Here is a 27,558-nt window from a genome sequence, read left to right on the forward strand (position 1 = left end):
GACCTTTCAGATGGTGCTAACTCCGAACCCGAGGTTGAGAACCTACCCCAGGCAGCTCCCTTTCCAAATCCTAACCCTCGTCCGACTTTTCATGGCCCTACGCCTTCGTGGGTAGAATGCTTGGAAACATGGAGCCAAGGACAAGATCAACCCATGCCATTTAATGGTGACCGAAGCTTTTATGACCTGAGCAATGGGGGCTCAGCAGACAGAATCTTGCCAATCCTGGTCCACAGAGTGGCTCGAAATGAGATTCAAAGCATGACAGCCCTACATCAGATCACAGAAGTTGTCGCCAATGCGAGAATGCATAGCCTCCGCACCATTCGCCTGGAAGATGCTCGTGAGAGATTTGAAAGAGACCTTGAAGCCCTGCTTCAAGCGCTGGCTGAATTACGAGCCAAAGTCATAGAGCTCCGAGTACGCCAAAGGGTGTACGAAAGACACCTGCTTGATGTGGAACACCAACTGCTAAACTAAGAGTTCACCAGAGGGATGACCGTCACCATTAGTAGATGCCTTACTTTATTTTCCTTGTTAAAAGGAATCGTTTTTCTGTCTATTCCCGATGTGGCATTTTCTATGAAACTATATTGTACTATAAGTACTCTTAGTTAGGTCTTTATGCTGTCAAGGACTTTCTACCCTGGATATGATGTAAGACCTTTTACAAGGTCATTTTTCCCAAACTTTTACGTCATGAATATCAAAGATATTGATAATCGGCTAACTTCTGTGTCATTCTTTATTCAAATACTTTCATCATGCTATCATGAGAGTCTATTTGAAACCCACTCTAGCTGAGTTATTGAACTAGGGTATTCTAGCTCAGGGATGCTCGTGCTACGTATACTTGTCTTTTGTAGTATACCTTGTTCGCATCAATAGTCTTGTAGTAAGTCTAAAGTACTGTAACTCTGTTAAAGATTGCGCTGTTGGTTTTGTCTGTAACGCCTTTATGATCAAATCTAATGTCTTTATTTCCATGTGAGTCCGACATTATCATACAAATAGATTCAATTCGATTCGCAATACCAGTTCTGTATGTACATCTCTTTCTCCGTAAACATCTTTTTAACGAAGCAGTCATTTCTGAACTCGGAAGTACTCATGCATGGAGTACCTCATGTTTCTTATCCTTTCCGAAGAAATCTCAACAAACCTCCCCGAAGTGCCACTCGTACAGTACGTCAAGTTCAATCCAAAGATCCATACGGTTGATCTATCGCTGAAGAATGTATACATAGGGGTGATATATAATCAAGGTTCTACAGGTTTAGAATTGATGATTCCACTTTAACTTCTTTTCCTCATTGGGATGTGAGTTTAAAGAAGAATCAGTTATTCGACTACCTTTTCAATCTTAATTATATACGACTCGTATACACGAGACTGCGATTGATGAACTATGTATGACTTCTAATATGAACTTCAGGACGGAGACTGCCCAAGACTACGAGTGATAGCATCGTCATGCGAACAAACTTAGAACCCAGTACGACTCCTACAACCAGATCGCCCTACAGTCTAAACACCCACAGAAATACACGAACAATCCAGACAACTTAGCGAACTACTTAGCAATAGAATTGGAAGGCCATGCTTCTCACCCTGGAGAGCTCCGATCTTATTCTTCCAGAAATGGACGGATTGTATCTGATGTACCTCGACTATCGGGGACTTCGTCAAGATTTCTATTGGAAATCATTATCTCTGCCTCACATGGATGAGTTGGTTGAACAAACGCGAGGAACAAATTACCTTTCAGAAATGGACCTGAGATCCGAATATCACCAATTTTGAGTGTTAACGAAGGATGTCCCGAAGACTACCTTTCGAACTCGATGCGGACACTTCGAGTCCATAGTGATACCCTTCGGATAGGAACAATACACCCATAGTATTCATGAGCTTAATGAATAGGGTACGCCATTCTTACTTGGATCAGTTCGTCATTCTCTTTGTAAATGACTTACTTATCTACTCTCATGGTATGAAGGAAATCATAAAGAGCATCTACAACAAGCCATGGAAACATTACCCTCAGAGAAACTCTTCGCGAAGTTCTATAAAACACGAGTTTTGGAATTGAAGAGTCAAATTCCTAAGACACACTGTTAGTGATGTGGAAATTCTTGAGTACTCAGTCAATTTATCAAAACCGTTGAGAAATTGTCGACACTGAAACCATTACGACTTTGACCCAGCAGGGGGTGGCCCTTGACTGGGAAGATAAGCAAGAAAAAGAAACCTTGGAATTCCAAGTGAGAGACCAAATTCTTTAGGAAGTCGCACTCTGGGAATGGCTTGATACGCTTCGGAAAGCGTGGAGAGCTAAATCGAAGATAGTTAGGACCTCCGAGATTCTTACCAGAATCGGTCCTGTATCTCACAAACTAGACCTACTCCGCGAGCTTAGTAATGTACATCCTACCCTTCATGTTTTAAACTTGTAAAAAGTATCAATCCGACGAGACACTTGAAATCCCACTCGAAGATATCGAGTCCCACAAGAGCGTCACCTATGTGGATGAACTGTAGTGACCATGGACCGAGAGGTCATGCGAATGATTCATAGTCGTTTCCCTTTAGTGAAGGTCCACTGGGATGCCAACCAAAGGCCCGAATTCACCTAGGAGCGCGTGAATCAATCATTTAGGAAGTATCCCCACTTCTTGGCTTGATTATTCATGCCTACTTCCTTACCTAAATTCTAATTTCGAAATGAAATTCTTTCTAATGGGGCGATGATGTGACAACCTGAAATTTCTATTATGTACAAACATGTCAAGTCAATAGAAGTCAGAGCAGTTGCTGTTAATTTTCAGACTTTTTAGAATAAGTTTAAGTATTTCAGGATTTACACTTTAGGAGATATCAGGAGAGAGGATGCCCTAGAGTATTTTGTGCAATTTATAAGTTTCAAAACTCTAAGAGTTTGGAGTTTATGGCTCAAATGATATTTTTGGACCAAAAACTCCATGGACTATATAAAGGGCACTTAGCCATTTGTAGTTCATTTCTTCCATTTCAACTAGAGAAAAGCCTGAATTCTCTCCCAAGGATCTTCAAGCTTTTGCCCCAAATTGTAAGTACTTCAACCCTAGAGTGTTTTAAAGCTTACTACATGTTCAGATATCATTGAAATCACTCAAGAATCACAAGAAAAAGGAGTTTACGGCCCAAGATCTTCTTGGACCGTAAACTCTATTTTGGGTGCCAAAGTGCTCCCAACCCTTCCCTTATGCTTAGAAACTAGTATGGCAACCTTCCTTGGTGGTTTTAGCACCTGAAAAGCACCATAAAACCCCATTTATATGTGTTTACGGTTTGGGGATCTCTCAAAACCGTAAACACCCCAAAGAGTGTTAAAATGCACCATATTCCTTCCTTATGCCTAGAAAACTAGCCTAGACTTTTACCTAGAAGTGTTTAAGACTTGAAAACATCAAAATACCATGTTCGATAGGAGTTTACGGCAGCAAACACATGGAGAAATGGTCCATGGGCCGTAAACTCCATTTAGGAGTGTATTGATGCCACAAACACTTCCAAAGGCTTAAACATGAAGTCGGAATGCATGAAATGACTTAGAAGGTTTCAAATCAACAAATGGTCAAAAGGTTATGAGCTTACGACCCTAAACTCAAGGGTTTACGACCCTAAACTCAATAGGTTATGGTCTTTAGGGAGTAAACTCATATTAGGGGTTCCCTTGAACCCTAAGCTCAATAGCTTTGTCCTAGAACACTTAGATGCAATCCTTACCACTTAAAACACTTATATAAAGTGTTTAACATGTCTTAGGATGTATTAAATTTTTTAGTTAATTGTTTAAAGGCTAATTGGTTACATATATATGATATTATATGTTAACTAGGATGATAGTGTGTGTACAAGTCTTCACTTGACACCTAACATCCTATACAGTCCGTTCAATCCTTACCACTTGCTACAGGTGAGTTCATACCCCTTGAATTAACCTTTTAAATGTTTCCAAATGCTTTATGGGGGCGGGTACAAGTTAAATCATGCCGGTTATTATATCAATCACATGTGATTATAAATGGATTTACTATACGGTAATTATTTTACCAAACAAATTTCTTCAAATGTTTATCTTAAATGTTTTTATATGTTTAAAACTCTTGATTAAACTGTTTATTATACACTGTATGTTTTATTTAAAACTGTTTTACAATTATGTTTCAAACAAAGGTTTCTTCATACTTAATCTATTTTATCAAAGCAAATACTTCCAAATCGCTTTATAAGCCGACACAAAGTCGATCTTTTCTTAGATATTAATCTTTTTCAAAGGTCTTACAAAACTTCTTTTATGCTTTAATATTGTTAAATGCATGTCTATGTAAGTATAGTTATATAAGAAATGTTTGAAGGGCTTAGGAAGGCTAGCTCGCTTTATCTCCTTTTCCTCGTTAGGATGTGGCTTTAGGGTATCGGTTATCCGTCCGAATGTCATCTAAATATTAAACAGTCGGGTCTTGGTAGAAGACTACTTTCAAAACAGTCGGGTCTTGTTAGAAGACTACTTTCAAAACAGTTGGGTCTTGGTAGAAGACTACTTTCAAAACAGTTGGGTCTTGGTAGAAGACTACTTTAAAAACAGTCGGGTCTTGGTAGAAGACTACTTTCAAAACAATTAAGTCTTGGTAGTTACTTATTGGAATACTACAATATTATAATATTTTCCCGTAACATTCAGTTCATGAACATTCACACCATGCACGTAATGTAAAAGCTATGTTTTTGGTCAATGATAGTCGGATTTGGGAAAATACACACTCTTACAAGAGACACACACAGACACTAGCTGCCTTGGTAGAAGGCTACTATTAGTAGGAAACATAGGGTTTTCTAGGTGGTTCAAAACTTTTACATACCTACACTTCACATACTTACAAATACTTTCTTACAAATTCAGACACTATAATACTTATGATCTCACCAGCTTTAAAGTTGATACTCTCTTTCAAAATAACTTGTATCCTCAGGTCAACAGTAGACAGGTACCGACACGAGGCTTAGAGAAGATGGAACTCGTTCAAGACTCATCTTTCATTTTGATTTATACTTTAGTGTCTATTAAACATATCAGAAAACACTTGTATTAAAATTATATTATTAATGCAATGGTTGATGTTGTTGCTTGTTTACTACTATTCATTGTTGTGATACTGTACATGACGTCCTCCGCCCCAGAACGTTTCCGCCGTTCATGGTTTTGGGGTGTGACACACTCCGACGATCAAGTTAGTTTTCTGAGAGAGAGAACTCTAGGGTAATATTCATGAAAGAGAAGATGGATCCCTTCCTTGAGGCAGAATATATCCTTTCATACTTGTTTTTAACGGATCGTGAGGATCTCGTCCGATGAGTGCGAGACGTAGCCTGCTATGAATGGGAGGATCACACCCACGTTAACTAACTACCAGGTGACGTTAGTTCTGGGCGTCACCTAAGCTTCTTTTCATGTCCTGATTGGTCATGAGTGAATGAGAAGATGATGGGGGATATTCATCCTTCGTGGAGGGAAACAAATTGCCACCCTGATGTTGGACTGCTTGGGCCAAGACCGGTCCTTGGCCGAGGTCCTGACGAGATAACGTCTTGGTTATGCTTTTCGTTACTTTTAACGTGGCCATTCATGGCAACGTTATGTTTAACATGGCCGTTCATGCATAAAATGACATCTATCAAATCTCTCCAAGCTTAAACCTTACTTTCCCTCAAGTAATAAAAAGATTAAACATTATAATCATAAAGGAAATATGTAGATGACCTAAAAAGGATCTAAAATAAAATAAAGGAAACTAAAACATTTCACTTTTTTAATGTGATCAGACTCTACACCGAGGAAGATCCAATATAATCACTACCTAGACGATAATCACAATACCTTCCATCTTTCTCAGACTCCCAAATTTAGGAAGAAGCTTGACGGTGTGAACTAATAAACCAACTATAACTTTTATTTAAACTTGATACCTTAATTAACCTTATTCTAAAAAATAGCATGTTTCAGAATTTCATGTCCTTATTACTAAATAATTAAGAACCATGGGTTTTCATGAACCACCATGACATGGTCATGGGGTGCCACGCCATGGCAGCTAACCCTAATCCATTAGGCTTTGATCCCTATTTAAAGGACATTGTGGCTATGGTTTTGAGGTCATTCAGCCTCCATCACCATCTTAAGCACTAAAACCCTAACCGTAGCCTCCATCACTCTTGAAAGTTCATTCTTGATACTTTAATGGCAATTTTGAAGGAGATGGAAACCCTTGGTGAGGATTATCATCTTGCAAGCAACATATTCATCTTCTAGTTTCTCTTTTCGACTGGCTGGGTGTTCAAAACACAATCTTTTCTTTGCCAGGTTGTTAGATATTAGATTTGGCCCCTTTTGTTCATGTTTGGTGGGTGTTGTAAGGTGAGATCTCATAAATCTTGCAACTTTATGAATCTACAGGCCAGTTAGAGCATTTAACTCTTTTGATATGAAGTAGACTTGATTTTTGACGCCATACATGGAATCTTGGCCCGCTTTTCCCTTGTTTTCCCCTAAAAATGAAAAGGGAATGCATTGTCATACATGTCCCTGAAGCTATTGTTTTTATGGTCTAGAAGGTGTTGGAAACCCTTCTAGAAACTTTGGAGAAGTAACTTTAAGGATTAAGTGCTTAATGAGTGGTATGTGCTTTATGCATCCATTACGAGCTTAGGGCTTTAGAACTTGACGTATTGGTAAGGTTTAAAGGATAAAGTTGGAAACTTTATCCATCTAGGTTATGGTTTGGACATAGTTAGAGCTTGGGAACTCCTGGAATGGACTAGAAATGAGCTTAAGGAATTAAGTCATTCTGACTGATCCCCATGACACGGTGGATCCTCACCATGATGTGGTAGTTGGGCTGAGCACGCCTGTTTTTTCGTATTACAACTATGATGTGGCCATGGATGGCCACGACGTGGTGGTCAGGTGTAGGTTGACTTTGACCGTTGACTTTGGCCCAAGTTTGACTTAGGGGCGTTTTGGGTATTTTAATTAGTAGTTGAGCTTATGTAGTTGTATTTGTATATGTGGCTAGTAAAGTCAACATTTGGAGCAGTGATCTGTTTAGCTATTTCTTCAGATTGAGAGTTGAGTTCCCCTCGTTTTACTCGAGGGTCGAAGGCACAAATGTTGGCCCACTAGGTTACGTATCGTTGTTATAGGATGATATTATGCTAGTATATGATTGATTTGTAGATCTGTATGATTATCTGTATTTTCTGGTTATGTGTTTATATTTACCTGTTACATATGTCGACATATTGTGGTTCTGTTGAGGTGGTCCTGCTTTGAACTGATGGCCAACATACTTGGGGTAGTCCGTATAGGTCGTAGGCCCTGCAAGGCGGTCCATTCATGCCGAAGGCCCTACGATGTGATCCAACCAGGCTGAAGGCTCATATTTGAATGCTATTGTTTGTTATGCTGTGTGATGGTACTTTAGGGGAGCTCGCTAAGCTTTGGCTTATGGTTTTAATTTATTTATTTAGGTGCTTCAGAGGATCGTGGGAAAGGGAAGGCTTGATCGTGCACATCTTCCTTCTTTTTATGACATTAGATCTTGGGATACTATGATTTTGATTAATACTTTTGAAATAATGGGTGTAACAACCCGAAATTTCCGTATCATTTATTGTAACTCTTTCGTAGTACAATTCGCGCAACCGATTGTCGTTTCCGATTTCAATTTCCGATCTTCCGTTTAATTAAGTCATTATCTGGTACACATTTAAAATGACTTAATGGGTGTCTTAATACATTTAGAAATCATTTTAACACCCAACTTTAGTGATCGGAATAGTTCTAGAAATTACCGTATCGGGTTACGGTAACTCAATCGGGTACGACCAAAAACCTCGTCTAACGTCGGTATCGGGTAGAATTCCACCGTGTCCAAAACTTAAACACTATATAAACGTGTTTAAGACTCCATTTGAAGCCTTTGGTCAATTTACCATTAAACAATACCAACCTCTCTCCTCATCCAAGTTTAAGGGATCAAAAATAAAATTAAGGCTTCAAATCTCTAAGGTACTTCCTCTAGCTTGTATTGTAACCTCCTTAGCCTTCAAATTCGAGTTCAAAGCATGATTTAGGACTACATTCATGAGTTTACGGCCATGGAACCTTCATGGGCCGTAAACTCATATATCAAGGGTTTTTAAGCCCTAAAACCCCTCCTAAGCAATGTTAGACAATAGTAATGGCTTAATGACTTAATGGAAGGGACTTACAACAATTAAAATATTCATTTTAAGGGACAAAAGTGAGTTTACGGCCAAGGATCATTCTTGGGCCGTAAACTCATATTCAAAGGGTTTTTGAGCCAATTAACCCTTCCAAATCATAGTTGGGACTTAGATATGACCTTTGGGCTTGCAAATCTAGACTTGGAACACTTTAAACTTGATTTTTGAGTAATAAAAGTGAGTTTACGGCCAAGACATACTCTTGGGCCGTAAACTCCTCTAAAAGGGTGATTTAATGCCTTAAAACATGTCAAAATGCTTTCAAACTCAACCAATGGCTTTGTGGTAAATCCTAGATTCATCTAAAAATGATTTGGAGACCTTAAACACAACATATACCCTACATAAGTGAGTTTACGGCCAAAGAACTCCTCCTAGGCCGTAAACTCCTATAAATTTGTAAAATGGTAATCTAAATTCATAACAATGCTTAGAAAATTAGTTTGAATCACATGTGATTGCCCTAAATAGTTCAAATTAACCATTCTTAGCCATGGGTGAGTTTACGGCTGTAAACTCTATGAGTGTGGCCGTAAACTCATGTTTTAAATGGTATAAATTCATTCCAAGTGTTCCAAGGCATTTTAGATAATCCATTCTAGCAATCCCTATGTCCATTTGAGCCCTTAAATCATCAAAACCACACCCACATGAGTTTACACCCGTAAACTCATGGATGTGTGTGTTCCATATATGTAAACTCTTTAAAATGTTTACTCTTGGGGAGTAAACTCAAGTCCCAAGTCCCTAGTTCCATTACACGTCCGAAGATGTCACCCGGGTCACTCCAAACTCTCGTTTTGAGGTGTTTAACCTCATTGGAGTGTAATGTTCCATATGATTAGTGAATGTATCCCTAATTGTATATATATGGACATTATTTCATTTTACATAGGGACATCGCGAGTAGTCAAACCTCGAACCAATGTCTAGCATTCAAAACCGACACGTTTCCGAGTCCGGTGAGTTCATACCCCTACCCTTTTTCACTGTTTTTCACTGTTTTTAGGGGGGAACACAAGCAAAGTACAAGGGAATTCTTGTACTCAAAACATGTTTTCAAATGTGTGTTTCATATTCTTATGCTTTTATAACTGATTACTACAACTGATAACAGATTGAACATACAGATCACGTAACATATATTTGTGAAATAGGTATTTAAACTAGTATGTTTTACATATATTTCACAAATGGCTTTCCACATTTTATCAGTTAAAAGCATGACATTAAAACATTTGAACATAATACTTGTACACTGTTTTGTCCTCGGTAACACTCCACACACATATACGAGTGGAGGACTATCATATTATTACTAGTAAATTTGTTATTCCTGTATGATTGGAGACACGTCCTCGGAGAACACTCCACCCAAATTATGCGAGTGGAGGACTACACCCATAACCAGAATCTCTAGTATTTAGAGAGCGTGACTTGAGTGTATAGATCTATACGGGGCTGACTACCCCACACCTGGCTGCTAGCTACAACCGAACCGAAATGGTTCAAGGGTGACGAAAGTCATAAGTATGTGGACGACTTATTGCCACATGTGGACTACTTATTGCCACAGGTTCTAGTCTATTGTATGGTTATGGAACTCGCAATTAGGATAACAGAGATTTACTTACAGTAATAATGAACCACTTTATACATCTTTTACATCTTTTACATCTTTCACGTTTTGTAACTAACAATCAGGAAAGTACATGGAAAACATGGAACCTAATCACGATTACATCTTTTACATCTTCAACATCGTTTGCATTAGAAACCTACATGCAGGAAAGCATGGGGCTTTCCTGGGTAACACTTACATAACTAGAAAGAGTAACAATCAGGAAAGTACATGGAAAACGGGACTTTCCTGGGGAAAACATGGAACCTAATCATGATTACATCTTTTACATCTTCAACATCGTTTGCATTAGAAACCTACATGCAGGAAAGCATGGGGCTTTCCTGGGTAACACTTACATAACTAGAAAGAGTAACAAACTGGATAACATTATATCTTTTACAATTTGTAACATACAATAAGGAAAGTATGGGATTTTCCTGGTAACACATGATAAGTAAACAGAACAGTTTAACCAGTCAAATAACCAACTATACATTTTCATATGAATAAACATGTTTTCAGTGTACAAACTTACTATACTTTAAAATTGGGAAACAATAACCAACTATTAAGAAAATATGGAATTTTCTTGGTGCATATAACATTTCAGAACCAGAAAGGAAACTCGAAATATTTTCACAAACAAAAACCGCTTATGAACTCACCAGCTTTATGCTGATTTTCAAACCGCTTGTGTTCTCAGGTCAGCGTTAGAACAGGTACCCGAGGATCCTTTTGCTCGAAGACGGAGTACATGAAGATCCGTTTCATTTTGTTTATATATACTATGTATCACAACTGTACAAACTTTACTTTTGAAATAACTGTAAAACTTTCTTATGTAATGTAATGGTTGTTTACTTTACTTACTATGTGCATTGGATTTTATACTCAACGTGGTAGTCAACCCCAGAAATGTTTTTCGCCTTCGGTTTTCGGGGTGTGACAATGGGTTTTCTTGTTGACACTTCACGACTAATGGGTTGTTTTTGAAAAGTTAAAATTTATTGTGATTTTTGGTGTGTTACAACTATGAGTATGATATAGGACTCTCTATTACCGTGAGGGTAGCACGTGCCAACAAATAGGCATGTGTTTTTTGGGTCCAGACTTATCAACCAAGGTTCTTGTTAAACATTCCAAAGCAATTAGCTATGAAATTGTTTTATCCTCGCTCACACAACGTTTCAGTATATAATTATTTTTATTTTTTATAGTTGGCATCTTGGTTCACAGTGTTTTATGATCCCTAGTTATGAGAACTATTACTGAACTTACCACTATCGATCCAGTCGCTTCAGACTTTCATTTTCCATCTTTATAGATCTATCGAATGCAAAGAATGTCATTATCTCATGTAACCTTTTCTATATATATATTTGATTTTATTTTTGTATGCAGATTATAAACAAAAATTAAATATCTTCTTAGGGTTTTTTTTACATACATAATGCAGAAAAATAGAAAATAAAATGAAAATATTTTTGGACTTTTCTCAAATTTTTTATGCAAATGCTATGAAGAAAAGAAAAACAAAAAATTTAATTGAAATACTAATTTTTTTTGAATTTTTTAACAAAAAATTCACATTTTCACACTAACCCCTCTGCAAGCTTAAGTGAAGCCTTGTCCTCAATCAGAGAATGAACGAACAGCTCAATAAAACTTATGAAAATAGAAGGTTGCAGCTAGGAAAAAATGTACCTGATATGTTGTAGAAAATTATGATTTTGACGAAGATATTGGTGAAAAATATGAATTTTAGCGACTTAGAAGTTCCTATGGTTTCCCTAAGCTTGCTTCTTGTTGTGATTGACTCTTATTGAAAGCATAAAAATAAACTACACATCGGGTTGCCTCCTAGAAAGCCGCCATTTTTTAAGTTGTTGGCTCGATTGTGCCCAACCGGATTTGTTAATTGGTATGGCTGGGTATCCTCTTTAGCTCAACCCCTTTATTTTTACTCTAGATCCCTTCAGATATGACAAAATTCGTGGATCTGGTAGTTACACACAACATTGGAAATTTTTTAGATATATATCAGATATATTTTTCTTCAGTCTCTTGATTCTTTTTCTTTTTCTACCTCTCTTTCCAGAAATCTTTTCTTCCACCTTGTTTCTTTTTAGCTTATTTTATGACTCTTCCTAAGTAGAATTCATCTTCTCCTTCTCCCCAAGCTTGTATTTTTCTATCAACTTCTTATCAGCCCATTCAGCAGAAACCATATCCTCCTTCACCTTCCCAAGCTTGCTTCTTTCTAGCTCCTTTGATGAATCATCAGATAATTTTCTATCTAAAAATAAATTTTGCAGCAGATGATTAGAAAACTCATAATAGTCCTTAGGTAAAGGACTGTTAGTACCCAAAAATTTAACAGAAAGATTATCAGTTGGAGTTTCAACAGTATTTATTTTAAACTTGACAACACACCATCAAACTCCATTGAAATTGTACCAGCAAAAACATCAATTTTTATTTTAGCAGTTTTCATAAAAGGTCTTCCTAAAATGATTGAGTTTTTGCTTGATATTGTAACGTCCCAAAAATTATGACCAAAAATTTCATTTTAATAATAGTAAAACCATCATCCAAAACATATTTGTATAACTATAAAAGAAAACCAGAGTATGTCAATAATCATCCAAGTAGATCGAATCACAAAATGCTAGACAACGTGGTGTGTACGATGCGATCACCGTGAGCCCTTCCCCTCCGATACGGAAGTACTTGAAACATAAACTGAAAAATGTAAGAACGAAGGCTAGTGAGTTCCCCAAAATACCTCATGCCATACATATCAAACTTACAATGATCCATGCCCGAAAACCATCGGGCCCCGCTCGACATGAAGACCCGCTCGGAATAGATCTGCCAATAATATGAGATGGGACCCGCCTCATCACATTCATAAAGCCCTGCCCGGTATATATATAGACATATAAAACACATGAATGAATCACTAAGATAAATAACAAACAATACATTCATCAGGCCCCACCCCGCCCGATATACATATCACATAATACACATGCAGGAGTCATACAGAAAACTAACATCCTAATCATAATAATTCGTGGGCCAGCATTGGTGCCTTCGAACTGCTAAACGCTGAAAGGAGACTCACCTCAACTGCTAAATATCAGATAACTACACAGACTGCTCATCCGAAAAGTCCCTGTACTTAATGATCAATAAAACCTTAATTAATAATTGGGCCATAAACCATAATTTATGAATCTCATTCATTTTTCCATCTCCCAAGGTAAAAGACCATTTTAACCTTTTCTCACTCGGACTATTAACCAAGGCGAACCCAATGGCTCCAAAAGCCCAATATGGCCCAAATTCATAAATGAGGCCCAAAGCACATTATGCGCCTAGATCTAAGAAGGCTCATTTCCTAATAATACCCCAAAGTCAGAAAGACTATTGGCATAACAAGGCTAAAAAGCCTAATAGTGAAAATATGGCCCAAATTGCAAAGGTCAACGAAAGTCAAGGATGTTGAGTACGCCTAGCATACACCACCTTTGGCTAGTACTCGCGGCGTATGAGCTAGGTGCGCCCTATGTACTTCGTAGTAAGACCAACTTGCCATTAAGCACTTAATTAGTTAAGCCACTATGTCCTATTCTATGATTTGACATTAAGTGATGTCTTAACACGTAAAGTTGGCAACTTTACTCGTTTGCATGTCTTAATGGGATGCCAATAATCAATAAAATCCATAACATAAACCCTAACTCATGTATGGTCCACTATAACTCATCAAGATTGCATTTTATGAACAAGGGACCTCAAAAATGCTAAGATATATCATTATTATCTTCTAGAGTAGCTTATACTCTCGAGCATGGCTTAATGGACCATAAAAAGCATAAAAGCAAGCCCTAACTAGATCTAACCAAATGATTCATCAAGTTATGAGCTGTATACCTAAAATAGCTTGCAAAGTTAATGAAGATTCTGGATCTTCAAGCTCTAAGTCCGCCAAAGCTTCACCACTAAGCTTCACCTCCTTCAAAGGATCCAAAAACACCAAAAGATCACAACAATGGCTCACAAACACTCAAATAAAGTTTAGGGTTTTATTCGTAGGGCTTTGAGAGATGGAGGTTGGTCATAAGAAACTTCAAGGAAACTTAAGGTGTTTAAATAGGGAACAAACCCGAAAAATTAGATTTTGCCCATGATAAGCGTACGCCCAACATACTACCATGTATGCGCAACATACGTGGGTGCCTCAACATCCAAGCCATCGAGCCAGTATGCCTAACATACTCATAGAGTACGGCTAACGTACTCAGCTAGGGACAAAAATGTATAAATTTTACAATGAAGGCTTAAAAGGAACATACTTAAAATTGCAAAGGTTACAATTCTCCCCCACTTGAATTAGACTTCGTCCTTGAAGTCTGCTTTTGCAAATAACTATGGGTAATGCTCCCTCATCTCATCCTCAGCCTTCCACATCCATTTAAACCCCATTCATTGCTGCGGCTGCACCTTCACCAACTCCACAACCTTGTTCATCAAGGTTTTCATCTTCTTGTCGAGGATGGAAATCGGTCTCTCAATATAATTCAGGTGATCATCCACCTAAATATCCACAAATGGAAACACCGTGGAATCATCAAACAAACATTTTCACAATTGAGAGATGTGAAATGTGTTGGATAAGGTGTCTAAGTCCATAACTTATTTGGTATATACTTGACCCGACCGACATGGCCCATTTGGGTTGCATCTCATCCAAACTATTATGGATAATTTTATGAGAGTTATACACATATGTTTATTAATATATTATAAGTTATAATGTATTAATATCAAGTTACGTTATTTAATTAGTTTTAGTCTTAAATTAATTATGAATTAATTTAGAGATTAAAAGGAAGACTAATTAGATTATGGGCTATTTGTTTTATATAGTGTGGGTTAATACTCATTTGTTAATGGGCTAGGCTTATGTGGAAGTCCATGGATGATCCATGGAGCTTTTAACCCATGGATCCTTGGAAAGGAAAAGACATGGGTTATTAGGGTTTCACCCTAACCATGCACACTATATAAGCATGCTTATGGAGCATGAAATGGAGTCTAAAGAAAAAACTAGTGAACTAGTGTGTGTGTGCTTGTGTGTGGCCGAATTTATACAAGTGTGTATACTCTCTCAAAGTTTTCCAAGAGTTTGTGGTGTTTTGTGATTCCATTTGAGGCATTCACACTATTGGTGCTTGGCCCTCAAACTCCTTAGAACCAAACTCATCAAAAGGTATGTAATCTCTTCTAACTCTTTTATGTTGAAATGTTTCCCATGCCATGTTAGATAGGTTATAAACCTTGGAAAATTTATTATTTTGCTTGTATTTAGACAAACATAGATCCAAGGTTTATTAGGGTTGCATGCACACTTAGGAAGTGTTAGATTGCTCAAAACCCAATAGTGGTATCAGAGCCTAGGCTTGCTTGTTTGATACTTGATGCAAAATAGTGAAAAAAAGTCGAAATCGTTGCTGTCTGCATGGTGGACTCGCCGAGTCCATTGGGGGGACTCGACGAGTCCAAGGCAAACTTCAACCTACTCGTCGAGTAAGTTCATGCACTCAACGAGTAGGATCGAAAGAGTGCAGTTTTTCGACTTTTGCTGCTGGAAATGGACTAGAGACATTACCCTAAACTGTTTTGGTGTTATAAAACTTATTTTAGTTGGTGTAATGGTTGTTCTAATCCATTTACAATAGCATATATCAAAATTCCATGATTTTATGTGTTCATATAATTCTTGAATTTTTGATGATCCTGTTCATGTTCTTATGAATTTAGAAAATGATAGGAATTATTTGCTGAATTGTTTAGGATTAATTCTTGATCATTTATGTGTTTTAATGGAGTCCATAATTTGTCCTCAAGTTATGGATTTCCAAAGGTCACTCTTATTTAACTCACACTTAAAACACATAAGTTACATGAAAATGAAGAGTCTTCATTTTTATGAACCTTTAATTCATAAGTTATGAAATGAAGAGTTTTGCAAAGTTACAAAACTTGCCCTCAAGTTTTGGAATTTGTAAAGTTTCACACACTTTAATAAACTTTAATTCCAACCCTTAGAGTTTTAATAGTTAAAATTCAACCCTTATACTATTTATAACATTAATGGTTAATTATTATATATATGTATAAGAATAAGTTGTTTTACCGTTAGTAGGCCTCATTCACGAAGCCGGTCTATAAGGTGAGTATAAGGTTGTTGCCTATAAAATGGCGACTTAATGGGTGTATACTCTCACCCACCGCTTGCTTGATTGGTGGAGGGTCGTTAGCCGAACGGGTAGGACAATGACTTTAAATCCTCGTTAAAAGTATAATGATTATTATAAAGTAACTAAACTCTTTTAATTCCCAATCTTAGTTACCTTAGGAAAAAGGTGAACATGGTGCTAGTCAATTGAATTCACACTTTGTACCTTACCAAGTCGTTGGTGGAGTGTGTGTGGTTAACCGGCACACTAACTAGGACTAGTAAGGACCACGAAGGGTGACTTAATGTTTGTCATAGATCAATGGAGCGTGTGTGGTTAACTGGCACATTGATTAGGTGATAATATTAAGGGTACCAAGTGAATTAGCATGGTTATTCACACCTTGTTTTGTGATCCTCGGCATCCCAATCACAAAACTTGAAGGGCACAATCGAGATTCAAACATGCCATTGAAAAGTTCAATGAATCTCAAAAGAATCTAGGAATTTCAAATCCAATTAAACCTAATAAATCATTTCGTTTTCGTGGTGGAAATTGGTGAATCGTCATTCACCTACCTTTCAAATATATTATTACTTAGATTACGACATCCCTCTTCTAAGTATAATATATTGTGATTGGGTCCTAGCCTTAATATTACATTTGGGTGTCTTATTAAGGATTGTGTATATCTAATCTAAACCTACTCTCTTCTTTCAGATGTCTTCCAACACTAATGCTTCGGGCTCTAACCCAACTGGTTTTTCTCTCTCATGAATCTTTGTGGGAGGGTCATCTTTGATGGTTCCAATTTCATGGATTGGATTAGGAACATCAGGATGGTTACTCGTTATGAGGACCATGAATATGTCCTCGATAAGGAGTTAAAAGAACTTGATGAGTCTACTGCTACTCCTGAGGAGATCGCTGAATTCAGGACTCATGAGAGAGATGCTACTAAGGTGGCATGTATCATGATGGCCACGATGACAGCCAAGCTCCAAAAGTCGTATGAAGATTTCTACCCTTTTGAAATGCACCAAGACCTGATGGAAAGGTACCATCAGAGTGCTCGTCAGGAGCGGTATGAAATAATCTCATCCATAATAACTACCTGCATGAAGGACGGTGAATCCGTCACGGGCCACATGCAAAAGATGCAAAGGTATGTGGACCGTTTGCTGAAGCTGAATGTTAACATCCCCGAGGAGTTGGCAATTGACATCATTTTGCACTCCTTGCCTTCTTGTTATGATCATTTTCGAATGACATATCATATGAACAAGGAGGAAGTTACCCTCAGCAAGCTTCAAGGACTCTTGAAGACCGCGGAATCCGGTCTTAAGGGTAAGGCGGTTGTTACCTCTACTACTCCTACTCCAACATCTACCTCTGTTTTGGCTATTGGGTAAGGCAAAGGGAAGAAGAGGAAGCACCCTTCGAAGGGTACCAAGGGAAAGTCTCTTGAAGGCTCCTCATCAAGACCAAGAGCGGTTCTGTCACTCCTTCTACCATTCCCAAGGATGCTGAATGCTTTTATTGCCATGAAAAGACACATTGGAAGCGAAACTGCCCTAAGTGATTGCAGGATCTAAAGGATGGGAAAGTGAAACCCACCCATGCAGGTATTTACACTATATTGTCTAATTACTCAACATATTCTAACTCTTGGGTGCTTAATACAGGATGTGGTATTCACATATGTTCTGATTTGCAGGGCCTAAGAAGAAGTGAGAATGTGGAGCACGGGAAGATAAACTTGATCATGGGGAATAGGAAGGCTTCACCTGTTTCCAAGATTGGAGTTTATACTTTGTTGCTTAATAATGGGTTGAAATTAGATTTGAATAAATGTGTGTACTCGTCTGAAATGGCGAGGAATATTATTTCTTTTCATGCTTTGTACAAACAAGGTTTTACCTTTTCGTTTGATAATGAATTTGGTGGTATTAATGCTTTCTTGAATAATGTGTTTTATTTTAAAGCATTACCTTGTGATGGTGTGTATGAAACTGTGTCGATTGTAGACAACTTAGGAAATAACGTGTTGTATATTGATTCTTCTACTAGCCTAGATAAAGCATCATTGTGGCATTGTCGTCTTGGACATGTAAACATGAAACGCATAGGCCAACTCCAAAAAAATGGAGTCTTGGAATCATTTGACCTTAAATCGGATGATAATTGTGAATCTTGTCTACTTGGAAAGATGACAAAATCACCCTTCACTGGAACTTGTGAGAGGGGTGAGGGTTTGTTGGACCTAATACATACTGATGTATGTGGGCCATTCAAAACCGCCACAAGGGATGCTAATCGGTATTATGTGACTTTTATTGATGATTTTAGTAGATATGGGTATGTCTACTTAATCAAACATAAGTCAGCAACCTTTGAAAGGTTTAAGGAATTCAAACAAGAAGTAGAAAAATCAATTGGGCAGGAACATTAAGATGCTTCGATCCGATCGAGGTGGTGAGTATCTTAGTACCGAGTTCTTTGACTATCTTAAGGAGTGTGGGATTGTCTCACAATTGACTCCTCCCAGGACACCACAGCTGAATGGTGTAGCTGAGAGGCGTAATCGAACTTTGTTGGAAATGGTTCGCTCTATGATGAGTCGAGTTTCGTTACCAATCTCTTTTTGGGGGTATGCCTTAGAGACTGACGCCCATATCCTTAATCTAGTCCCTACAAAGAAGGTTACCAAAACACCTCATGAGATGTGGACTGGGAAGGTTCCCAATTTGGACCACATCAAAATTTGGGGTTGCGAAGCTTTCGTGAGGTGTGAAACTCATGATAAGCTTGAACCCCGAAGTGAATGGTGTATTTTCATCGGCTACCCACAGAAATCCTTCGGTTACCTCTTCTACAGACCCAGTGAGAATGTGGTCTTTGTAGCAAGAAGAGGGGTCTTTCGCGAGAAAGAATTTATAAGCCAAGGAGACAATGGGAGGCAAATTGATCTTGAAGAAATTCAAGAATCAATTGGTGAAGGAACCTCAGACACTAGCAATCAACCTGAGGAAGAAACTCCTGTTGATCCAGCTGACGAGTCTGTACCTCCGAGGCGTTCCACACGGGTTAGAAACACACCTTCGTTTTATTATGGCTTTTATATTACTACGGAAGGTGATACGTTTATCAGTGATAGTACATTGGAAAATTTGGATGAACCTAGCAGTGTTAAGGAAGCCATGGTAGGCCCGAAGTCTGCTAAATGGAAGGAGGCTATGGACAGCGAGATACAGTCCATATATGACAATCAAGTTTGGAACTTGGTTGACCATGTACCAGGCCGTAAAACAGTCGGGTGCAAATGGATCTTCAAGAAGAAGACAGACATGGAAGGAAAAGTGCATACTTATAAGGCTCGACTGGTTGCGAAGGGTTTTACTCAAACTCAAGGTATTGATTATGATGAAACCTTCTCGCCGGTAGCAAAGATTAAGTCTATTAGGGTTATGTTAGCCATTGCAGCATTTCATGATTATGAAATATGGCAAATGGATGTCAAAACCGCTTTCCTTAACGGAAAGTTGGCTGAGGATGTGTACATGAATCAGCCAGAGGGTTTTGTAAGTGCAGAGTACCCTAATAGAGTATGAAAGCTTGGGAAATCCATTTATGGATTAAAACAATCATCTCGTAGCTGGAATCTTTGTTTTGATGAGAAGGTAAAAGACTTTGGCTTCTCGAGAAGCGAAGATGAGTCTTGCGTGTATGTCAGAGCTAGTGGGAGTATAGTTAGCTTCTTGGTACTGTATGTGGATGACATACTACTTATAGGAAATGACATCCCAACCTTGCAGGAGGTTAAGTCCTGGCTTGGGAAGTGCTTTGCTATGAAGGACCTAGGGGAGGCTGCCTATATCCTAGGGATAAGGATATTAAGAGAAAGGAGTAAAAGACTAATCGGACTTAGTCAGAGTACCTACTTGGATAAGGTGTTGAAAAGGTTCAACATGGAGAATTCCAAGAAAGGAGATTTAGTGATCCAAAGCAATACCAAACTGAGTAAGACTCAGAGTCCGAGTACAGAGGCAGAGATAGCTGAGATGAGCCAATTACCGTATGCTTACGGAGTTGGCTCGATCATGTATGCTATGACTTGTACCCGTCCTGATGTGGCATTTGCTTTGAGCATGGTCAACAGGTATCAGGGGAACCCTGGCAAGGCTCATTGGACCATGGTAAAGAACATTCTCTAGTACCTACAGAGGACTAAGGATTGGGTCCTTACCCTTGGTGGGAGTGATGACTTGAGAATATTAGGGTATAGTAATGCTAGTTTTCAGACTGATAGGGATAATTTCCGCTCTCAGTCGGGCTGGATCTTTACCTTAAATGGAGGGGCAATTTCTTGGAAGAGTTCCAAGTAGGAGACGGTGGCTGATTCGACTTGTGAATCAGAGTATATAGTAGCGAGTGAAGCAGCAAAGGAGGCGATATGGCTAAAGAACTTCATCGGAGACCTTGGAGTTGTACCAGCTATTAAGGAACCTATGGAGATTTTCTGTGACAACAATAGTGCGGTTGCCTTAGCCAAGGAACCAAGAGATCATGGCAGATCCCGACACATTGACAGAAAATATCACTTTATAAGACACAAGATTGAAGAAGGAATCCTTATGGCAAGGAGGATATCGTCGGATGAGAATCCTGCAGATCCCCTTACGAAGGGACTGACGAGGGTTAAGCATTTTCAGCATGCGAGACGCATCGGGCTGAGGGACGATATTAGTTTTACAGATTAGATAGTTTTCCTGAAACTTGTAAAATGTAATCGACGTTTGATGATGAGTAAAATTTGTGATTTATTTATGAGTAAAGTGTTACTATCATTGTCAATTACTTACTATTGTTTCAGTTTTGCATGTTTTGACTTCCAAAATAATTAATTTATTCAAACCTCCACAATCGATCATACGTCGGAAGTAGGTATGAATCAAGATTGTCATGAATTGGGTTTGTAGATGCCTTAAAGGTGTTTAGACATGGCAATGGTTACTGCAACATTCATGAGTACTCATAAGTTATGAGTATTGGTATAAACCCACGCTCACTTGTATCACTTCATGGAATTTATCTCGAGTGATCGTGAGACGATAATATCATATAAATCTTCAAACCTAGAGATATGAGTTGTTACCTATGAGTTGGTTGTGCATTGATTGGACGTAAACGTATCAGTAACTTGATGTTATAAAACGTGCCTTTGTGTACAATTCAATAAATAGTAGAACAAGCATATCAGTCGAAGTTTATCTGTTCCTTCTAGAAATAGAAGTGATATCTGGGCCCCTCGATGATTTTGTGTTGTCCCATGTACCGGGCCCGGTTAGAACTAAACCGATGTGTTCAGTGAAGTTCTTCGTCAAACAAATCGGAAAATCGAGAAACAACAGGTAGACAATAAGCAAGACATAGTTCCATGTGTTTGTCCAACTGATATCATGAGAACAGAGGATTATGTGATCACTTATCTAAAATGGCGCTTCATAGTTCAACAGAGTCTTCATAGTTCGAGGGAGTTTTCGAGAGCTACGATTGCTGGTTGGTTCCTGAAGTTATAGGCAAATACAGTTATTAGACTTATCCAAGTGGGAGTCTGTTGGATAAGGTGTCTAAGTCCATAACTTATTTGGTATATACTTGACCCAACCGGCATGGTCCATTTGGGTTGCATCTCATCCAAACTATTATGGATAATTTTATGAGAGTTATACACATATGTTTATTAATATATTATAAGTTATAATGTATTAATATCAAGTTACGTTATTTAATTAGTTTTAGTCTTAAATTAATTATGAATTAATTTAGAGATTAAAAGGAAGACTAATTAGATTATGGGCTATTTGTTTTATATAGTGTGGGCTAATACTCATTTGTTAATGGGCTAGGCTTATGTGGAAGTCCATGGATGATCCATGGAGCTTTTAACCCATGGATCCTTGGAAACGAAAAGACATGGGTTATTAGGGTTTCACCCTAACCATTCACACTATATAAGCATGCTTATGGAGCATGAAATGGAGCCTAAAGAAAAAACTAGTGAACTAGTGTGTGTGTGCTTGTGTGTGGCCGAATTTATACAAGTGTGTATACTCTCTCAAGGTTTTCCAAGAGTTTGTGGTGTTTTGTGATTCCATTTGAGGCATTCACACTATTGGTGCTTGGCCCTCAAACTCCTTAGAACCAAACTCATCAAAAGGTATGTAATCTCTTCTAACTCTTTTATGTTGAAATGTTCCCCATGCTATGTTAGATAGGTTATAAACCTTGGAAAATTTATTATTTTGCATGTATTTAGACAAACATAGATCCAAGGTTTATTAGGGTTTCATGCACACTTAGGAAGTGTTAGATTGCTCAAAACCCAACAGAACGTGCTATGGATCTGAGTAAGATCCTTGGGAAGATCCAAGCGATAAGCAACCCAGCCTACCTGGGCCGATACCTTGAAATGATCGATGTATCTGGGTCCCAAATTACCCCTCTTCATGAATTGGATTACACCTTTCCAAGGTGACACCTTTAGGATAATCATATCCTTAACCTGAAACTCTAGATCGGATCAATGCTTGTTGGCATAACTCTTCTGTCAAGTTTGTGCTGTCTGAAGCCTACCTCGAACCAGTTGAATCAACTCAGTAGTCTTGAGTAATTAATCGCTAACCGTCCTCACCCCAACATATTGGGGTCCTGAACTTCCTCCCATAGAGCAACTCAAATGGAGGTCTATAAATGCTGGAGTCATAACTGTTGTTATACGAAAACTCCGCTAAAGGGAGATACATATCCCAACACCCACGAAAATCCAATACATATGCCCAAAGCATATCCTCCAGGGTCTGATAATCTGCTCACTCTTGCCATTAGTCTGCTGGTGGAAAGTCATTCTGAAAGGGAGTCGAATACCGAACTCCTCGTGAAACCTCTTCCAAAACCTGGAAGTAACTGGACATCCATGTCTGAACCACTAACACTGGCACCCCATTCCTTCCCACAACCTCCCTGATATAGATGTCGGCCAACTTCTCCACAGAGATACTCTCCTGGATCGGAATGAAATACGTGCTCTTGGTCATTTGATCCACGATGACCCATATTGAATCCACTTCATGTGCTATCCAAGGAAACTTCGCGATGAATGCTTGGGTTGCTCAATTAAAAATACCTTGAGGGTAAAGAAATTTTCTGAGGATGGATTCGGAGGGTTGCATAAAATGAGCATAGTTCGGGGTGAGTGGGCGAATGTTTATGAGGATTGTGAGTATTTGAAGTATGGGGGGTTTTTAGGAATTTTAGACACAAATGCATGCGTTGCGGTCTTGGCATAATGGCTGGGTTGGATTGGAGTTATTAATGTGATTTTAATGTGTTTAAAATTTAGTTTTGCTTGGGGGCAAGCAAAATTCAAGTGTGGGGTATTTTGATATGTGCATAATTAGTTAATTATTTAACATATATTCTTAGTTATTTTTGGTTAATTATGAGAATAATGTGGACAAAAGGTACTTAAAATGCTTTGAATTGTGTTTTCAGTCCAAAAGATATGCTTGGAGGCAAAAAGGAGAAGAGGGAAAGCAAGTGAAGATTAAAGAGTGAAAGAAGGACCTACTCGGCGAGTAGATCGACCCTACTCGGCGAGTACACGACGATATGCCAGAAGATAAATACGACTGCTAATTCAAGACGGATAAGTATGGACCTACTCGGCGAGTTGATTCTGCTACTCGCCGAGTACCCTCTGTTTTGGGATATCTTTAAAAGACGAATCTTTATCCCATGGGACATGATTCCTGGCGATTTTTGAAGGATTAGCTGCGACTAAAAGGCTCAGAAGGCGCTAAGGAACCCTAAGCTTCAAGAGTTGGAAGAATTCAAGCAATTAGGTTAATTCTACCACTTAGACTTAGGAATTAAACATGTTTGCTTTCATAAACTTTGTTTTTGTGTTTGTTTCTACTGCAACTATGAGCTAAACTCGTTTTTGTTTCTGTTTGGGGAATACCAAAGAACTCCTATGGTTTAATTATTAATTCTTGCTTAATTGTCTATTGGTGATTTATTAAATCAAGTTTGTTAAAGAACCTTATGTATTAATCACTACTATTTTCTGTTAATTGGAAGGCAATTAGGTTGCATAAACATCACTTAATTGTTAACCTCATATGTCTATGTGAATGCTAAAACGTATGCTTGGAAGTAATGAGTATGAAACTAAGATTAATAAGAAAATAGGAAGATTAATGTGTGAGCTTGTTTGAGAAACCATCAACAAGAGGTTAATTGAATTGATAACTTAATTAACCATTACAAATCTTATTTAATCCAAATAATTAATCTAGGGAATTAATTAGTTTAAACACTTGATCAACGCTTAAATTAGTTAATTGTCTAAGGGTTAGGAGTAATGAATATGAACCTAACTATTATCATTGGTAACCAATAGCAATTAATCTACCTTAACTTAAATAACCATAGGAGTGAATTGGTTGAACCTAAATAGAAACATCTTTATCAAATTTGGTGAATAGTTGTTGCTTTAGTTAATTAGTTAATTTAGTTTGTCTAAGTTTCTAGTCTTGCAAAACTAGAGAAAAACCCTTTACTTTTATTATTTATTTTAGTGAAAATTAGCTATTAGTTTAATTGCCGTTCCCTGAGTTCGATAACTTACTTATCAATCTATACCACTTAAAGACAGGTTCACTGCCTTTGTATCCTCAAATTATTAATAAAAAGTAGGGATAAAACTAGTTGAATTTACACACATCATAAACCCTAACTTGACATGGCTCTTTATTTCCATGATCCATGGGTTCAAAAACACGATGGGGCATCCTATGGGTTTTAGCCCTACTTGATAATCCATGGAGCATTAGCCCACTATACAAGTATGGGTGATTTACACAATCAACCCATATATTTAATTAGTCTTCTTTTGATCACTTAATTGATTCCAAATTAATTCTTGATCAATACTAATTAAATACTATTATTAATTTATTAGAACTTATAATATATTAATAAACCTTAAGTGTTATTTCTCTCATTTTAGTCTATCCAAATGCATGATTCCATGCATCCCAAATGGACCATGCTAATCGGGTCAAGTACACTCCAAAAATAGTTATGAACTTAGACACCTAATCCAACAATCTCCCACTTGGATAAGTCTAATAACTATAACTGCAAGAATGACTTCAAGAACCCATTAACAATCGTAGCTCTTTAAAGGTCTCGCAGAACTGAGATGCTGATAATACGCCATTTAAGATAAGTGATCATATAATCCTCTGTTCTAGATATTAGCCGGAAAAATACATGGAACAATTTCTTGCTTATTGTACAACAGTTTGTTTCTCGGTTTCTGAATTGTTTGATATAGAACTTAATTGAACACATCAACTTAGTTCTGACTGGGCCCAGTACATGGGTTAACACAAAATCATCGAGGCGCCCAAATATCGCTGCTAATCCAAGAAGGAACATATAAACTTCGACTCATATGCTTGTTCTACTACTTGTTGAATCATACACAAAGGCACGTTTTATAGCATCGAGTTACCAATGTGTTTTCGTACAATCAATGTATAACCAACTAATAGGCAACAAGTCATATGTCTAGGTTTGAAGACTTATATGATATTACCGTCTCACGATCACTCGAGATAAATTCCATGAAGTGATACTAGTGAGCGTGGGTTGAATCCAATACTCAGAACTTATGAGCACTCATGACTGTTGTAGCACCACTTGGCTATGTCCAACATCTTAGACCTCTACAAGCCAACCCATGATAGTCTTAATTCATATCTACTTCCAACATATGACCGACTGTGGAGAGTTTGAATAATATGAAACAACATAACATAATTATTTTGGAAGTCAAAACATGCAAAATGAAATGATAGTAAACGATTGACAAAGGATAGCAACACTTTACTCATAAATAAATACAACTTTTATTCATCATCAAATGTCAATTACACCTTACACATTTCAAAGCTATCTAACTAATAAAACTAATATCATCCTTCAGCCCTATGCGCCTTGCATTCTGGATATGCTTAACCCTGCCCAGTCCCTTCGTGAGGGGATCTGCCGGGATCTCATCCAATGATGCCTTTGCCACGAGGAGTCCTTCTTCTATTCGATGTCTGATGAAATGGTATTTTCTGTCGATGTGTCTAGATCTACCGTGATCCCTTGGTTCCTTTGCTAAGGCAACTGCACTTTCACTATCACAGAAAATCTTTATAGGCTCCTCTATAGTTGGTACAACTCCAAGGTCTCCAATGAAGTTCTTTAGCCATATAGCCTCCTTTGCTACCTTGCTTGCCACTATATACTCTGATTTGCAAGTTGAATCAACCATTGTCTGCTACGTTTAAGGTAAAGAACCAGCCTGATTGAGAGCGGAAATTATCGCTATCAGTCTGAAAGCTAGCATCACTATACCCCAATACTCTCAAGTCATCACTCCCACCGAGGATACATACCCAATCCTTAGTCATCCGCAGGTACTTGAGAATGTTCTTTACCGCAGTCTAGTGAGCCTTGCCAGGGTTCTCCTGATATCTGCTGACCATGCTCAATGCAAAGGCAACATTAGGACGAGTACAAGTCATAGCATACATGATCGAGCCTACAACGGAAGCATACGGTACTCGACTTATTTATACTATCTCAACTTCTGTACTCAAACTCTGAGTCTTACTCAGTCTGGCGTTACTCTGGATCGGTAACTCTCCTTTTTTGGAATTTTGCATGCTGAATCTATTCAGCACCTTCTCCAAGTAGGTACTCTGACTAAGTCCAATTAGTCTTTTACTCTTGTCTCTCAAAATCCTTATCCCTAGGATATAGGTAGCTTCTCCAAGGTCCGTCATAGTGGTATGTCATTTCCTATGAGTAGTATGTCATCCTGCATAGTTGGGATGTCATTTCCTATGAGTAGTATGTCATCCACATACAATACCAAAAAGCCGACTATACTCCCACTAGCCTTGACATATAAACAATATTTATCTTCACTCCTCGAAAAGCCAAACTCTTTGACTTTCTCATCGAGGCAAAGATTTCATCTGCGAGGTGCTTGCTTTAATCCATAGATGGATTTCTCAATCTTACACACTCTATTAGGGTACTCTGTACTGAAAAAACCCTCTGGCTGACTCATGTAAACATCCTTAGCCAACTTTCCATTAAGGAAAGCGGTTTTGACATCCATTTGCCATATTTCATAATGATAAAATGCAACAATGGCTAACATAATCCTGATAGACTTCATCTTCACTACTGGTGAAAAGGTCTCATCATAATCAACTACCAAAGTTTGAG

The sequence above is a fragment of the Lactuca saligna genome, chromosome 7, assembly GCF_052625555.1.
Source record: "Lactuca saligna cultivar CGN05327 chromosome 7, ASM5262555v1, whole genome shotgun sequence".
NCBI classification, from domain to species: domain Eukaryota; kingdom Viridiplantae; phylum Streptophyta; class Magnoliopsida; order Asterales; family Asteraceae; genus Lactuca; species Lactuca saligna.